Raw genomic sequence first — 17549 nt, forward strand, 5'->3', positions numbered from 1 at the left:
CAAGCTAATGTAGAAGTTGGACATGCTGTTATGGCCATGTTCTACATGCTTAGGTTGTAGCTCAACAGCGCCCAGGGACCAGACTCTGCACCAAAGGGAGATCAGGCTTTCTGCTCATCTGCTCCCAGTCTGTGGAACACTCTCCCTGACCACCTGAGAGCACCAAAGGGCCTCAAAACCCATCTTTTTATAGAGCCTTTTGTTGATTTTTATCTAGTTTTAGCTCCACACATTCTATGTTCTTTAACCAGTTTTTCTTATTTGATGTTTTTTACTCTTTTACTAGTTTTAGTGTTCTTTTTACTCCTTGCTAGTTTTAGTCTTTGCTTAGTTATTTTATATTCTTTCTTTTTTTTACTCTCTTGCTAGCTTTTATGTTCTTTTACAATGTAGCGCCCTACAAATCAAATATTATTATTATTATTATTATTATTATTATTATTATTATTATTATTATTATTATTATTATTATTATTATTATTATTATTAATTATTATTATTATTATTATTATTTTAATAATAATAATAATAATAATAATAATTATTTTATTATTATTATTATTATATTATTATTATTATTATTATTATTATTATTATTATTATTATTATTATTATTATTATTATTATTATTATTATTATTATTATATACTGTTTATAGGCATACAGACTCTCCGTGGACAATGGGTTCTGGTTTCTTCACCGAGTGCTCATCCCTATCCTTATTTATAAATGTTTGATCAAATATTTTTATTTCTTTTTCGTTTTATACATAAAACAAGACAAACACAATACAGTAATAATAATAATAATAATAACAAGACCTCACAATACCACAACAATAATAATAACAATAATGACATTAGCAATAATAAAAATAATAAATACAGAACATAAAAAAATCTACTTATACTATTACAGACACCACAAAAGACATTTCCTCCCCCACTCCCACCCCAGGATCCACGGACCCCCCAGGACCAACACCCCAACCCCGCTCCGCTGCTAGATAGTGGCCTTAACTTTCTCGGCCACTGCGACCCACAGTTCAATGCTGGCCTGTCCCACCCTATCCTTATCTTTGGGGCACAAGTACTTGTCTTTTATTTGTCAATTGACCTCTCAAACCCTATTTCAATCGATCCCCAATCACAACTGTTGCTTCCCTCGGAACCGTGTTTCAGATTATTGTTCTCCTGTCTCTGACCTTCCTCTCTCTCTCTGCCCCCTGCTGGCCACTCTCTCCCTTCTCCCTCCTCCTCCTCCTCTCTCCTTCCTCCCTCCCTCCTCCTCCCTCCTCTCTCCCTCCTCCTCCCTCCTCTCTCCTCCGTCACCACCGCAGAGACCTTCCCAGAAGCCCAGTGCACAGACCCAGGCGTGTGTGAACTGGCTGGCCCACCTGGTGGTGTGTATCCAGGAGAAGAGCTCTGTCCTCAGTCCCTGGTCCCTTATGGCCTGCCTGGTGCTCCAGGACCCCTCCACCGCCCGGGAGAGGAGGGCCTGGACTGGGACCAGCTCACCCAGAAGACCCTCTGGCTCCGGGAGCTGGCACTGGGCTTCGGAGCTCATCTCAACTGGCCTGGTGGGGAGATGGGGAGGAAGACATGGAGGGATGGATGGATGAACAGACAGATAGATGGATGGATGGATGAACAGACAGACAGATGGATGAACAGACAGATGGATGAACAGACAGATGGATAGATGGATGATTGGGTGGATGGATGGATGGATGGATGGATGGACAGACGAGTCAGGACTATAAATGCTAAACGTAATTGTTAATGATACAAATATTGTTGTATTTATTATCATTATAATTATTTAATTCCACGGATGGCTGTAGCATCGGCAATCCCCAATGACTTGTCCCAGAGAAAGATGTTGAAAACACGGGCGCACACCGGTCTGTCCGACTTACGCCTGCCTTTTCGAGTTCGTAAATCCTACATAAATCCTACAACGAATTTACAATACGAAGCCGTTTGAGAAGGCCGAATAAGTACGTAAATCGATTAATTTGATCAAATTATTACACATCCCGCCTTGCTCCTTCATCATACTGAATTGACCAGGCCTATAAGCAGCCACTCAAGGCTTGAGCACATGACTGCTCACTGCGTGATAAACCCTTTCACTACCACACTACAGAAGGTTCTGTTTCGTTATGGCTTGCTCAGCACCTAGTTGCATATATCTCGCTTCAGCGTATATACACTGAATAAAAAATTCCACCATGTACCTTTACATGCCAGCATTCATCTGACCACACCCCCATCCGCTTACCTTCATAAGCAGGGGTGGGGCCACACACTCATCTCCTTCTCAAATTTCAGCCACAAGGGAGTGCCTGCTATATGCCCACTTGACGTGGAGAAAAATATTTAGTCTGAGGAAAGGAAAACAGAAGAACAAGGAGATACGTTGACATCATATCTTTATTTTCTCTCTCACTATTTTCGAGAAAATACGGCGATATTGTCTTCGTTTCTTGAATTTGCCGGAATCATTCCGATCTTCAGCGGTTTTTTCGTATTAGGAGCTCACGCCGCTGACATGCTTCCCAGCTACAGTCCTCCTTGCTGCGGCTGGATGGGGTTGCCCTCCGGCAACACAGCTGGACTGTAGGAAGCACCAACTGTTGTGAGAAGCGGTGGTTTCCAGGTTGGGTACGTACTGTTTTGCTTGCGAGCTCTGGTTGTTGTTGATGCTGTGGGGGTTAGTGACAATTTACGAAACGCCGACTCCAGGCTGGGGTCCTCTGCTCGGCTTAAACGGCGGTCGGAGGATCTTGGTCTGACGCCCATGATGGTTAATCTAGTGGGCCGCGACTAGGTCCTGGTGATCCCAGGATTCTCGAGCGGATGCTTCTCTGTCCCGTGCAGGCCCCATCTTTCATATACAAATGAAAGTATACCCTAACGAGGAAATGTGGGCATAGGATCTTCTTTATCGGGAGTTCCATGCTCAAAGTCGGCTGCAGCCTGAAATGGGAACTGTGCTGGCTATGCTGCATGTCTGGATCACCGTTGAAAACTGTGTTCTGACGTTCTTTTTCTTTTCCCCTCTTAGGGGAGGGACTTGGACAGCAGCCTGTCTGAAGTGTGGCTTGTTATGTCATTGTGTACAGTTCAGGTGATAGCTGCTTAGCTTGCGTGCTAGTTGTGGACTACTGTGTTAGCCAGTCAGCTGTTAGCTGCGGCGTTAGCTCGCTGTGTTACCAGGCTAGTAAACGTTAGCTTGTTGCTATCAGCCGAACGACTGTTAGCTTAATGCTACACTTTTGAACGTTTTCTATGACTATAACATGCCTTAAACACTCTGACTACGACGTCATCTTTGACAGAGGATGTTAGTCGAACCTACCGGGAGCCCTGCCAGCGAGGACTGCGTCAACATGGAGAACCGTAGCGGCTGGGTGGCGCAGCGACGCTGCCCTCGTCGTCAACACAGGGATGCTGTGTTCAAACTTCGGTGCCCCGTTAGCCAGATTGCAGTTTGCTTGGCCTGCGCTCAGGGTAGGAAGGTCCCGACCGGACCTTAAACACTTCTAAAACCTTCTAAATGTTTTGTAATAACGATGTTTTCCAAAACGGGTGTTGCTGCAATACATTGAGGATACGATGCGTGTTGTGTGTGAATTGTCTTGTCACTGGTATAGCTTCTCTCTCCATAGAAATCGGGTTGTTGTTTTACATGTGTAAAAATGATCTGGTTAGTTGTGTTGAGAACATGTGTGTTCATGTACCGTGAACTCACAACTAAGGGGGTTAATTAACCTATAAAGCTATGCTTAGTGACATATGAGTGAAGAATGAATTATTTTCTCAGCCTGTAATGACAATGAACAGTGTGTTCACATATTAACAGGGTTACCTGTTGAACTTGGCCGTATCAAGGGTAAGGTAGGAGGGGTGATCCCCCCGGTTTCCCTGGGGCTTCCCCACCCTCCTCTCAGACATGTTGTTTACAATATATTGTGTCACTGTGTTTGTGGGGATACGATGTAACCCTTAGCTTAATTGCTGGGGTTGTGCTAACTGCTTGAGAAACTATATTTTCCTAAAGAAAAGATTGTTTGGTCGCTTATCGTGTGTGCTTAGCAAGGCCTGTGGCCGATACATAATCGAGGATTCTGTATTCTCTCGTTATGAAAAACGGCGTTCCACTGTAGCAAGAGTGTACTTGCCATTTTTTGTTGTGATAAAGGGTTGTGTGTGTCTTGTGATCTACAACTGGGTTAGGTTTGACCACAGAAGCACATGTGTAAGTCTGGTACCGGGGCTCTTAAAGGGCTCTATTCTGTGTTTTTTCCTTAGTAAAAATCAGATAGCAGGTTAGCACATGAGCTGTGTGAAGCTGTTAGACACTTCATGTAGCTGACTATGACTGTGTCATGCTCTTTTTTGTCATTACATCGTATCATGGGTGTGGGGTTGTAAAGGGGTGAACTGGTAATCCTTTCCTCCCCTTTTTGATTGGTCAGGGGTTAAAACCTCCTGTCCTTCAAGGTTCCTGTCACGTTGCTGTTCGGCACGTTACAGGGTAAGAGGGGGGGGGGAGGGAGTTTCCTGGTCCCACGCCCTGGAAGATTGGGCGTGTGCACCGCAGAAATTCCCCCGCCATAGAGTACGTCACTGTGCGCGTCTCTGTTGGTAAGACTTCCGTGAGTTGTTCAGGTCCATGTTATGGATCTGTTTTCAGGGAGTTGTCAGAGCTCCTCCTCACGAAGCTCCTCCTCGGGCCTTCTGTGAGTCAGGACTCTCCTTCCCTGTGAGGGAGCCTCCTCAGAGTTCAGAGCCTCCTCCTCAGATTGTCAAGGTGAGTAGAACTTCAAAAAGGAGTTCTGCTCTATTGTGTGTGTATTCGATTCAATTCGATTATTGAGTGTGTATTGGTTCAGTGCCTCCTCCTCGGAGAGCCCTAACCCAAATATTACATAGCTCAATGTTGCAATATATTCTTTTCAATCTATACAGCTCGCGTGGGAAGTCTCTCTGGGGATTTCCGTCTCCTCCCTATGGCGAGGATGGTGGGATGTAAAAATGTAAAAAAAATTTACCCTCAGCTGCGTCACGTGGGATTCATGTCAGTCTGTGTTTCTTTCTTTTTTGAATAAAAAGAGGAAGGTACATGAAGCACGACGGCTCCGTGTCGTTCTCCCAGGCGACTTGGAGGAACAATGTTTGGTGTCTTGCTAGACTATCCATTGATGTGTTTGGGTCTCGACGCATACATAGTGCTGGCTCGGTGTGTTTCTGTTAAAGAATCACACAGGGGCTAAGTGCGCCTTGGTTGCTTGTTAAAACAGCGTTTTTATAGGGCAACTGGGATGGAGTTTTGTCTCTTCCGAGCGCCAGTTTACTAGGTTGTCTCGATGAATTCTCGTTCATATCTGGGGGATGTTAACGGAATAGATCAGAACATAGGTAGAGGGGTCTCACGCCCTTGGGGTGGGCCACTGAGCACGGTCCAAATGGGACCGTCTGGGTGGCGCCCTCTTTTCATGTTTTAGATCGACATGCATACCTACCCCCTCTTCTGGAGTGGGCATGTCGGCGTGGTTAGGACACGGGACTGGTCTGGTCGCGCTGGTCCAGGTCAGTTAACCCGTTGTCCGCCGGGGATGCAGATCTGCTGTTCTGGTACCCTGAGGGACTTGTGCTTTTTTCGGGGGGGAAAATGCCGGGTCGGTCCGGGTGTCACAGGGTTAGGCGCTATGGAGACCCTTTGTTGGGTACATGTTGTACTCTGCACTATCGTAATGGCTTACCCTGTGTGCTTCCCGTGCCGCCGGGCCCGGTCCGAAGTAAAGTTTCGTTGATACCGTAGGCCTGGGATAACCCTTTTTTGAAAACTGAAACACTTGTACTGCGGTATAGCCAGTGTATACCCGCAGGTGTGTTTTGGAGTTTTTTTCTTGAGGGGTTATAGGAACAACCACCGTCTGTACCTTGAGGGTGGTTGATTCCCTGGTGTGTTGGAGCAGAGTCAACTCCCGGGTTACCCGGTTGAGTGTGCCCCTGCACGTTCATGACGTCTGCCAATCATGTCAGCCTTCTCTGCCTCGACCCCTCTGGGTGGGTTTTTTTTAGTGGAGGCTTTGTCATGGTGATCAACAACGCCAGCATGACCAGCAAGGGACACACGACCGATTATATAAGGGAGAAATGGGAGAGAGAACTAGAGATAGGAATAACAGGGAAGGAATGGGGGAACATATGTGAGGTACAACATTCAACAACAGGATCGAGAATATGGAGAGAATTTGGATGGAAAAACATAATCAGATTCTTTATAACCCCAGAGCTGAAGGGAAAATATGCACCAACACAAAAAGCATGCTGGAGGATGTGTGGGAAGGAGGGGGCAAATCACACGCACATATTCTGGGGATGTCAGAAGCTGAAGGGGTATTGGGAGGAGATAGGGGAAGCAATGATCAGAATATTAGGATACGGGCTACCACAAACAGGACTGGTGCTTTACTTAGGAGACCTGACACACGAGGGAATACAAGGGGGGGGACAAGTATTTAATAAAGATAATGTTGATAGCGGCCAGAAAAGCAATAACGAGACTGTGGTACAAGGGAGACCCACCGACAATAGCAAAATGGGTAGGAATAGTGGAAGAAATACAGGATATGGAAAGGATAACACACATGCTGAGGTTACAGGAAGAGAAATTTGGGGAAAGATGGGGAAAGTGGGAGGATTATAAAAGGAACGAGAACGACATCACAGAGGAAGAACCAAATGCAACACAAGAGAGCGAAGGGTAAAGGAGGAAAGATGTTCAAGCAGGGTCTATGAACCCATGTCACACACCTGTACTTTAGTTAATATTTTCTATTTTGTTTTTGGGATATTACAAGTGCTGAATGCTTTTATACCTTATTATTTATGTCTGTTTAACGGTGTGATATTAAATATTCAGGGATGAGGTGGTTTGTGTATGGGTGAACCAAAAGGCAAAGTGAAAGTTAATAAACAAGAGGAAAAAAAAAGAAAGGACGAAGGAGAAGGGAAGAAAGAAGCTCAAGGAGGGTCTCTGGACCCAGATCACACATACAAACCTTAGTCAGCATTTATCGTCTTTGAGTAGGAATTACCTGTTTATGCCTGTTTAAGGGAGATACACAATCAACCTTTATATCAAATACCTAGAAAACAACAGTAGGGGAACCAGACAACTAACCATGTGATACCCATGTAAATATTTATGTGCACTGTTTTTTCTTTTTGTTTTTATTGTGATGCTAGTTTCTTCATTTTTTATTATTTATTTTTTGTAAGTGCTGTCTGTCTAAATAACTGTTAATAAAAAATTTAAGTTTAAAAAAAAAAAAACAACACCAGCATACGCCCCTTCCGCCGGGGGGGCTGTTTTCAGCTGACTCCTTTGGCGCCTGTCTCGTCCGCAGTGCTCCAGGCTCAGGTTACAGCCTGTTGCCTGGTTTTCCCGGTGCACTGCCTGCTTCCGTTGGTTAACCTTTTGAGTGCTTACGGCCATGCTGACTGCCTGTTCTGCAGGGTCAGTGTGCCAGGCGGTGTGCTATTGGGGGGAAAGGGCCCGCTCTTGGAGGGGCCTTATCCAAATACGCTGGCGATGTGGGGGGCGGTGTCACTAAGTGACCACCTGGTGGGGTCTTGATGCCTGGCGTCATTGACCTCTCCGGGCCCCCTTTTTCCAGGGGATCCAGTCCCTTCAGTGGGTCTGGGTCTTCCTTCGCGCTCCGCTGCTACGGCCTTGCCACGGGGTTGGGTTTGCTCTTGCCCCCGTGATTTTTGGGGGCAGTAACGAGGTTGTTCCCTCCGTTCGTTCCCGGGTGGCATGCGGGTTGTGCGTGTGTGTAGTCGTGGGGTCAGGCCACGATCTGCTCACCCTGTGCGGTGAGTTGCTTGAGTGCCTCTTCGCACGGTCGGATCCGTCGCCCTCCCGTGAACCTCCAATAGGGGGGGTATCCTCCATTAGGGAGGGTCGGGGGGGCTCGGTCCTCCCCGGTCTGATGGTTGTGGGGGGCCTCAGCGGGGTGTATTTGTCGGGCTATGGCTCCCGCTCAGCTCCTGTTATGCAACTAGGTGCTGAGCGAAGCCATAACGCTACAGAATGAAGGGTTATGTATATAACCCAGTTCTGTGAGTTATGGTGCGCTCAGCACCTGGACGCCGCTGCGGCCCTTGATTTTTCATTGTGGTGAAATTTGTTGGGAAGGAGATGAGTGTGTGGCCCCACCCCTGCTTATGTAGGTAAGCGGATGGGGGTGTGGTCAGATGAATGCTGGCATGTAAAGGTACATGGTGGAATTTTTTATTCAGTGTAGATACGCTGAAGCGAGATATATGCAACTAGGTGCTGAGCGCACCATAACTCACAGAACTGGGTTATATACATAACCCTTCGTTAACTCTTTACTATCACACTACAGACAGTTAACCGTCTGTAGTGTGATAGTAAAGGGTTAACCTTCTGTAGTGTGGTAGTGAAAGGGTTAACCTGCTGTTGTGTGGCGGTGAAAGGGTTAACCTTCTGTGTATTGTCGCAGTGAAAGGGTTAACCATTTGGTAGTGCGGCAGTGAAAGGGTTAAGCAAAGTGATAAACCCTCCTCTCACAATAGCCCTTTGTTACGGTATGTCACTTTCACTTTTCTTTCACTTGCCTCGAGTGGCCAGTAGATGGCGTTTACCGTACACACAGGGGGTTATATACTGTAGTGCTGGGCAAAGCCAGTCAAATATATATACAAATAAATGTAACGGTTCTTCAGTCAGATCAGGGGACATCTAGACATGGGGTATATTATGTTATTTTAACCTATAGGTCAGGTTAAGGTGGACCATCAGACAGATTAGATGAAGGTATATGATGCTATTTTAACCTATAGGTCAGGTTGAGGTTAACCTCGTTCCCAGTTTTATCTCAGTGAGATAACGCCTGGTAAAGAACTACTGCCGAAAGTGTGTATGGGGTAGAATTTCGAGGAACGAGGAAATTTTGTGCACTTCACACGTTTCTATAATTGTTTTGTCGAAACCGGAAAGCCTGTAGCCGGTACTTCCTGTACTTCCATTTAGACATTTTAGGAGGCATATCTTTACCAGCCTATGTTGAGGTGGACTATCAAATAGATTAGATAATTAGGTAAATCCGGCACAAGCATTCAGGTTCATTTAGGAGAGGAGAGCTTCGGTGGATTAAGCCACTTAACCTCAGTTGACCCCCCCCCCACACACACACACACACGTAGAGAGGTATCAAGTTTAAAGTTGATTGGTCACATATAAAAAGTACATTGCAGTGAAATGCTTCCCCTGTATGACCTCCCTGGACTGAGGACCCCCCCCCCCCCCTTTCTCCCTCTCCAGGACAAGTGTCTGACACAGAGGTGATGTCATCCAGCCTGGCCCTGCATCACTCGGTGGTTTGCTGTACGGGGGGGCGTGTCCACCTGGTCGAGGGGGAGGGGTCTTCTGGGAAATGTCCCATCAGCCCGGAGGAGGGCGTGGCCAGGAGAGCGGGCGCGGTCCTCATGGTGGGCTCCTACAGGAACCAGGCCATGCACGTGTTCATCCGGCCAGCCATGTTGGTCGTGGCCATGCGCGTCACCAAGAGCACACAGAGAGGCAAGTAGGACTGTGTAGTGTGTGTGTGTGTGTCTCTCTCTCTTATCTCACACACACAGATTAGATTAGATTCAATTAGTTTAGATTCAAATGTATTGTCATTGTACAGCACAAGTACAGTAGGAAAAGAAGTTTGACATCCAACCAGAGTGCAAATGCAACAGTAAATAATAATAATAATAATAATACAACTTTATTTGTATAGCACCTTTCATACAGAAACTGCAGCTCAGAGTGCTTCACAACAGATAAAAGACAGGCATAAAATGAGCACATAAAGTGCAGACATATCAAATCACAGTTTTTCCACATTAGGATCTAAAGTAAAGTATAATAGTACAATGTACAGTACAGGTGATTCAACTGGGTATAAGATATATTAATTAGTACTACTGAGTAATAGTGCTAATCAGATGTGTGTACAGAGTTGTAGTATTAATATGTACAGTGATACAGGTATAAAGACACTATGGTAGTACTTCACCTGTCGGCCGAATCCTCCCCACTGATCGACCTCTCCATCACAGTGGAGATTGGACCTCATTCACCAACATTGTCTTAAGTTTTCTCTTACGACAACCTCCTTGGAAGTTCGTAAGAGAAAGCCTATGACAGTTACCCCCGGATTCATCAACTTGTGGAGAGGTTTGTCTTAAGTTGCCAAAATGATCGCAGCCGCGAACCCCAGAATCAAGTACACTCACTCATTCACAAACTGGAAGCACGTTCTCGTACACCTGAATTTGCATACGGTCACACGCCCCGCCAGCTCCTTATAATGTGAGGGCCGTGTGCAAAACGTAAGCAAGAGACTGTATTCAACAGGTAGCAGGGAAGCGATTTGCAACTGATCAAAATGAGATTAGATTCAAATGTATTGTCATCATACAGCACACTATAGCTACAGTGGAATAGACTGTATTAATATTACATATTTATACCGTCTTGTTGCATGCGCCTGGCCACCTGCCTCAGCGCACGCACACGCGTGCGTATTGTATGGCCTACGTGCGTAATGAATGAACAGTAGGCTTATATTATTCGAATGACTTGTTTTATTAGCAGATTGCAGATACTGACTACTGCAACTGGTATACTGGTATAGTGAATGTTGCACTCACTCAAACACAAAGATGTGCACGGGCACACACGCACACTCACTCAAACACAAAGATGTGCACGGGCACACACGCACACTCACTCAAACACAAAGATGTGCACGGGCACACACGCACACCTTATCTCCATGTCTCTGTTCCGTCCCCAGATCAGCTGTTTAGCTACTTCAGCTTCCTACAGGAACTCTTCTCCAGTGAGTTCATCTTCGTACCCGGCAGGTCCTCGCAGGTAACAGTTACAGCTGTCAGCGTTTGGCTTCGCAAAAGCACTCTATATAGAATAATCAACGTAATAATACAGATTACCGTTCGATACAGGTCTAATTGAAATGATCGGCTCTGACACCAATCTGAAACATCCCTACTTCTAGGATTTGGGTCCAAGGGCCCTCATTTATCAACAATTCTTAGAAAGTGTTCTATTTTCGTTCTTAAGCACAGAATTTAGCACTAACCCTAGGAGAAATACGCGACAGGCTGACAGACATGTACACGGTGATGTCGGATATGATATTTAACTTTCTAAAGACCATTGCTGCCTGGGCAGCGCAAACACTAATAAAGACCGTTAACCACTGCTTCCCATTGGTGTCATTAATAACCGTGCTGGAATATGACTGCTTTTTCTTTGTTTCGTTCGATTAATACCCAGGGATTAAAGTTCTCCGTCAATTTCATTCCAAATCGCGACGGATTTTCTGTAAATTTTCTACCTGCATATGATTTGTAGAGGCATACAATCTATTTTGATGTCGGTATTAGGTAGCCTATATAAACAATAATACGAGAGCATATACAAGAACAATGAATCTCACTGCCATATATGATGTAGCCTACGCCATGTGTAGCCTGCCTATATGTGATCAATACAAACTTGAACTTCAATTCCATCATATTTATATGTTGTGTCTGTCCACTATGTTTGTTACTTTGTTATTTCCCCTTGGGTCTCTTGAAAGGCGCTATATAAAATGAAGCTATTATTATTATTATTATTATTATTATTATTATTATTATTATTATTATTATTATTATTATTATTATTATTATCACGTCTGTGCGCGGAGCTCACAAATAGACTGTTAGTCTCAGTGAAGTTTCAACGGAGGTAATCTATTCTAACCAACAAATTGAAGTAGAAAGCATTTCGTTGTGGCCAATCTTATTTGGAAACATGACACACAAAATAATAGTATTTAGCTTTTTATTTGAAACAATATTTAATCGCGTTTGGAGGTGGGTGTTCTGCGTCTGCCCCCCTGTGTCAAACAAGCAGGCCAACCTCTTGTTCGCGCGTGAGCCCGTTATAATTACACTACTGTCGCTATTTTACAATGAACTATAATGAATTACGGGTCATACAGAACACGCGCCAGTGTTGGAAGTAATGCACGGAAGCTTATTTCCGTGTGGCAATAATAATATTCTACCGCTGGGCGCCAGGTACGCACGGTCGGAGCTGTGCGTAAATATACGCACAAAGTCAAGCACACATTCAAATTGATAAGTCCCACACTTTGCTTAGAAATGGTTGTACGCACGGGTTAAGCACATATCTGTGCGTACGTCACGTTGATAAATGAGGGCCCAGGACTTTATCTCCAAACACTGCACTGTTATTGATCTAGTGTTGACGTCTGTCCGTCAGGACTTTGAGGAGGCGTGCTCCCTGATGAGGAAGTGTGGAGCCGTCCGGACCAGTCAGCAGGAAGTGACGGAGACGGAGGCGGGGCTAGAGACCACCTCCTTCCTGCAAGCGCTGCTACAGCCCTTCATAGATGCCTATGAGGTAGGAAAATATAAACGCTTGTATTCGTGTTTCTGGGATAACCCCTCTCACGATGAACGTCACTTGCAAGTAGTAAGATAAGATAAGATAATCCTTTATTAATCCCCTAGGGGAAATTCAGGTGTCAAAGCAGCATTGGGGGGGGGGGGGGGGTACAGGGTGGGAGATGCATAGATTCACAGTACAATACAATATAGTAATATAAAATATAATAATAAAATAATAATAAAGTAATATAAAAAGTAATATAAAATAAAGTAATATAAAATGTAAAATAGTGCAGTCATACAAGTAGAACTCGAGAGGACTGTGAGTATTTTTTTAAATTCCCATTAGGCTGCGTTCACACTGCAAGCTGTAGTGCTCAATTCTGATTTATTTATTGTTCAGAGCAGACCTTTTTTAGTTGGCTGTTCATTATTATTTCTGTTATATTAAATGTGGCCATGATACGATTCCAGCAGGCGGCACCACGGTGGTGTAGTGGTAGTGGTAGTGGTTAACACTGTCTCCCCCTAGTGGCACGGTGGTGTAGTGGTAGTGGTAGTGGTTAACACTGTCCCCTCACAACAAGAAGCTCATGGGTTCGATTCCCGCTTGGGGGACCAGGTTGCCGGGTTGCCAGGATTCTCCCGGGCCTTTCTGTGTGGAGTTTGCATGTTCTCCCCCCCCCCCCCCCCCCCCCGTGCTCGCAAGGGTGTGCCCTCCAGAAAAAGAGATAAACCCAAAGGAAAAAGACGAAGATGGAGAGGAGCACTTGGATGGGCCCCCGGGGCACGCCCCCCCCCCCCCCCCCCCCCCCCCCCATGTCTGCTCCCAGCTGCCCTTGGGGGGGGGACGGACGAAGCGCAAAGAGGCATTTATTTAAATTTTTTATTTTTATTGACAACACTACGTGGTGCAGTGGGCAAGGCGCTCACCACGAATACTGGAGACGCTGGGTTCGCCTGTTCGAGCCCAGCGCTCCACATTGCTTTCAGTTTAGCTGGTCGTCCGCACTAATACACATTGGCAGGCAGTATTAGGGGGTGGGAAACTGATGGGTGGGGATCGGGCGTTGTGGACAGTGACTCCTACAGGTCGGTTGGTGCGCCTGCGCAGTAGAATCAGGAAGCGATGGGGGCGGCGCCCCTCCAAAGCGCAGACCCCTGACGCTGAAAGATCGCGCCGCGCAGGTGAAAAGATGCGACTGCTGTTACCTCGAGTATCGGAGGGGACTCGTGCTATGTATGACTTAGTCCACATTGCAGCCGGCTTGTGGGAGGCAAGAAACAGCGTTCGAGACAGGGGAGGGTTGAATTGGATGATACGAAATTGGGATGGGAGAAAAATAGAAAATGGGAGAAAAAGTGGATAAAAAAATTTAAATTATACAACACTTGTCCTCTATGTTACATTCGAGTTATGGTCTCACAAAGCTTGTCCTGTACCGAAACAAGCTTGTAACAAAAACAAACAACCGTACTTTTCGGACTATAAGCCGCGGCTTTTCCCCCCATTTTTAGACCCTGCGGCTTATATAGCGGTGCGGCTAATCTATGGATATTTACAGCTAACTGGGCGCACTCCCTCAGCTCTGTGACCGTCAGATCAGACTCCTAAATCTGCTGCAGCCCCTCACATAACCACGTCAACAAACCATTACGGCAAGAGTCTAGTGTATGAGCAGCTCAGGGCTCCTCTTTCAACATAACTGAAGCATTAAACAAAATGACCCAGTCAATGAACTATTCACTTTAGTTTATTTATACATGAGGCGTTGTCTAATGTTATCTAGCTACTGATAGCTCCTGATATCAACGTCTGATATCATCAGTTTGGCACTCGATTTCGCAGGTGCTGGCTAGCGCTGACTACCTGGCTATCGTTGCTACCTATATGTACCTGGCGCTGCTAACTGGCTAACGTTGCTACCTATATGTACCCGGCGCTGCTAACTGGCTAACGTTGCTACCTATATGTACCCGGCGCTGCTAACTGGCTAACGTTGCTACCTATATGTACCCGGCGCTGCTAACTGGCTAATGTTGCTACCTATATGTACCTGGCGCTGTTAACTGGCTAACGTTGCTACCTATATGTACCCGGCGCTGCTAACTGTCTAACGTTGCTACCTATATGTACCTGGCGCTGCTAACTGGCTAACGTTGCTACCTATATGTACCCGGCGCTGCTAACTGGCTAACGTTGCTACCTATATGTACCTGGCGCTGCTAACTGGCTAACATTGCTACCTATATGTACCCGGCGCTGCTAACTGGCTAACGTTGCTACCTATATGTACCCGGCGCTACTAACTCGCTAACGTTGCTACCTATATGTACCTGGCGCTGCTAACTGGCTATCGTTGCTACCTATATGTACCTGGCGCTGCTAACTAGCTAACGTTGCTACCTGGCGCTGCTAACTAGCTAACGTTGCTAGCTATATGTACCCGGCACTGCTAACTGGCTATCGTTATGAGAGCTAAAGGTTGCTACCTATATGTACCTGGCGCTGCTAACTAGCTAACGTTGCTAGCTATATGTACCCGGCACTGCTAACTGGCTATCATTATGAGAGCTAAAGGTTGCTACCTATATGTACCTGGTGCTGCTAACTGGCTAACGTTGCTACCTATATGTACCCGGCGCTGCTAACTGGCTATCGTTATGAGAGCTAACGTTGCTACCTATATATTATTAATTTCTATTATTTTATTAATTATTAATGTCCGCCTTGTTTCGAACTGGTTAAGCTTAGGCCCTCTTTCGAACTGGTTAAGGTTGATGTCACACCATGTTACCTGTTACCTGTTATTGCACAATGTTTTGTATTGGATTCTATTATATGTTGTACCCACTGTATTGCACATCGTTGCGGGCAAGACCACCCGCATTTCATTGTATACTCGTATGCCGTGACAAATAAAACTCTTGACTTGACTTGACTTGACTTGACTTGAGGTTAGAGTTTGGAATCAGGGCTGGTGGTCTAAAATGTTCAATCAATCAAAGCGGGGAACATAGACCGGGGGAACATAGACATCTTTCCATGTCATATATTTCCTCTACTACACCCAGCCACGGTTCTTTTGTAGGTGGGTCCTCTTTATACCATGCTCTTGTTATTGTTTTCTTACTGGCTTTGAACTGCAACTTCTGTATGAAAAGTGCTATACAAATAAAGTTATTATTATTATTATACCAGGTATGTTTTCCTGTGTCAGATTCCCCAGATATAGCACCAAGCCCGGCAGAGAGGCGTCCCATCTGCGATGTGTGTGTTCCTGTGTGTGTGTGTGTGTTCCTGTGTGTGTGTGTGTGTGTGTGTGTTCCTGTGTGTGTGTGTGTGTGTGTGTGTGTGTGTGTGTGTGTTCCTGTGTGTGTGTGTGTGTGTGTGTTCCTGTGTGTTGCCCATGTCGCTCGCATGTGTGTTTATCTGGATGACAAATATAGACTGGAATGTAAAGATGGATGTAAAGAAATGTGACAAATGTCAATCTCTAGAGTGATGTAAAAGTCGCATGATAGTCACATTGCAAAAAAAAGAAATCGAACTTATATCTGATTTAGGACCACATATAAAAGTGACCATATCAGAATTGAAAAGATCAGATTCCATGTGATTTGTGCTGTACTGTATGAACAAAGAAATCAGATTTGGACCACTGAGATAATACCTACCTTCACAGTCATAATTTCACATCATATATCCACTTATATATATATCATATATCATATATATATATCATACTGAAATTAAGAATATTAAGTAAAAAAGAAAAAGAAAAAACATTACAAAATAATGAAGCTTATACACCAAGATATGGAAATAAAGTACCTAAAGTGGTGTTTCCTGTTTGTTTTGTGCAGGTGGTGTTTAATCACCTGTGTGATGAGGAGATCAAGGTGTTTACTGAGAGGCAGTGTGTCGCGGCTGTACGCCGTCTGGCCAACAGGCTCCTCCTCTCAGGTAAGAGACGTGCAGCGGACACATACACATGTGTTAACCCTTTCACTGCCACACAGACGGTAGTGTGATAGTAAAGGGTTAACCTTCTGTAGTGTGGCAGTGAAAGGGTTAGGGGCGACAGTGGCTCGGGAGGTAGAGCAGTCGTCTGGCAATCGGGAGGTTCCCGGTTCGATTCCCGCTCCTCCCGGGCAGCGTGTCGATGTGTCCTTGAGCAAGACACTTAACCCCTAACTGCTCCCGATGAGCAGGTTGGCACCTTGCATGGTTGCCTCCGCCGTCGGTGTGTGAACGTGTGAGTGAACGGGTAAAATGTGAGTAATAAATTGTAAAGCGCTTTGGATAAAAGAGCAGCCATTTACCAAAGGGGTAACCTGCTGTTGTGGCAGTGAAAGGGTTAACCTGCTGTTGTGTGGCAGTGAAAGGGTTAACCTTCTGTCTATTGTCGTAGTGAAAGGGTTAACCGTTTGGTAGTGCGGCAGTGAAAGGGTTAAGCTCGCCAGCTAATCCTATAGTACAGGACTGTGAGCAAAACCCTGGCCTACAACATAATGATGTATATCATGCCAGTTAGGGTACCTTGTGTATACTGTTTACTTTTACTCCTACTCATAGAATATATTCAGATTAATTTGTATTGCCTATATTTATTGTAACGTATAATATAACCGATGGGGCATACAGACCCTCATCTTCTGCACCTTTGTTTATGTTTATTTTTCTTATATTCAGAGTTAATTATATTGTTTACACTGTTTATTTTCCTAAACTTATTATATTCAGATCTAATTGTATTGCCTATATTTATGTCTTTCTACTATTACCCTGCCCATACCTGTACACAGTAGCCATATTTGATGAATTGAAGTAAAAATTGCCCCCCCCCCCCCCCCCATTAACTTCAATTCATTAAGTATGGCTACTGTGTACAGCAAAACTATATCAAAACAACCGTTTGCAAACTCTCAAACACATTGTGCAGTATAATCCAATTCTCATTTATCCAGTCATATGCAAATTTTTCAAACACATGAATTTTCACTGAAAACAAAAACATTGCCGGATAA

At 45.0% G+C, this 17549-nt stretch overlaps 1 pseudogene across 1 annotated transcript in view; it reads left to right on the top strand.

Moving 5' to 3' along the window:
• The window catches only part of LOC311228415 (dihydroxyacetone phosphate acyltransferase-like), a 67561-nt pseudogene that overhangs the window by 22428 nt on the left and 27584 nt on the right, over positions 1-17549 (top strand). Inside the window, exons 9-13 of the transcript in view lie at positions 1340-1579; positions 9367-9624; positions 10892-10971; positions 12391-12531; positions 16386-16485. The product of the transcript in view is annotated as a dihydroxyacetone phosphate acyltransferase-like (transcript). The remainder of the gene's footprint in view (positions 1-1339; positions 1580-9366; positions 9625-10891; positions 10972-12390; positions 12532-16385; positions 16486-17549) is intronic.

This window comes from Notolepis coatsorum (assembly GCF_963971535.1).
Source record: "Notolepis coatsorum genome assembly, chromosome: 5".
In the NCBI taxonomy this organism is placed as follows: Eukaryota; Metazoa; Chordata; class Actinopteri; order Aulopiformes; family Paralepididae; genus Notolepis; species Notolepis coatsorum.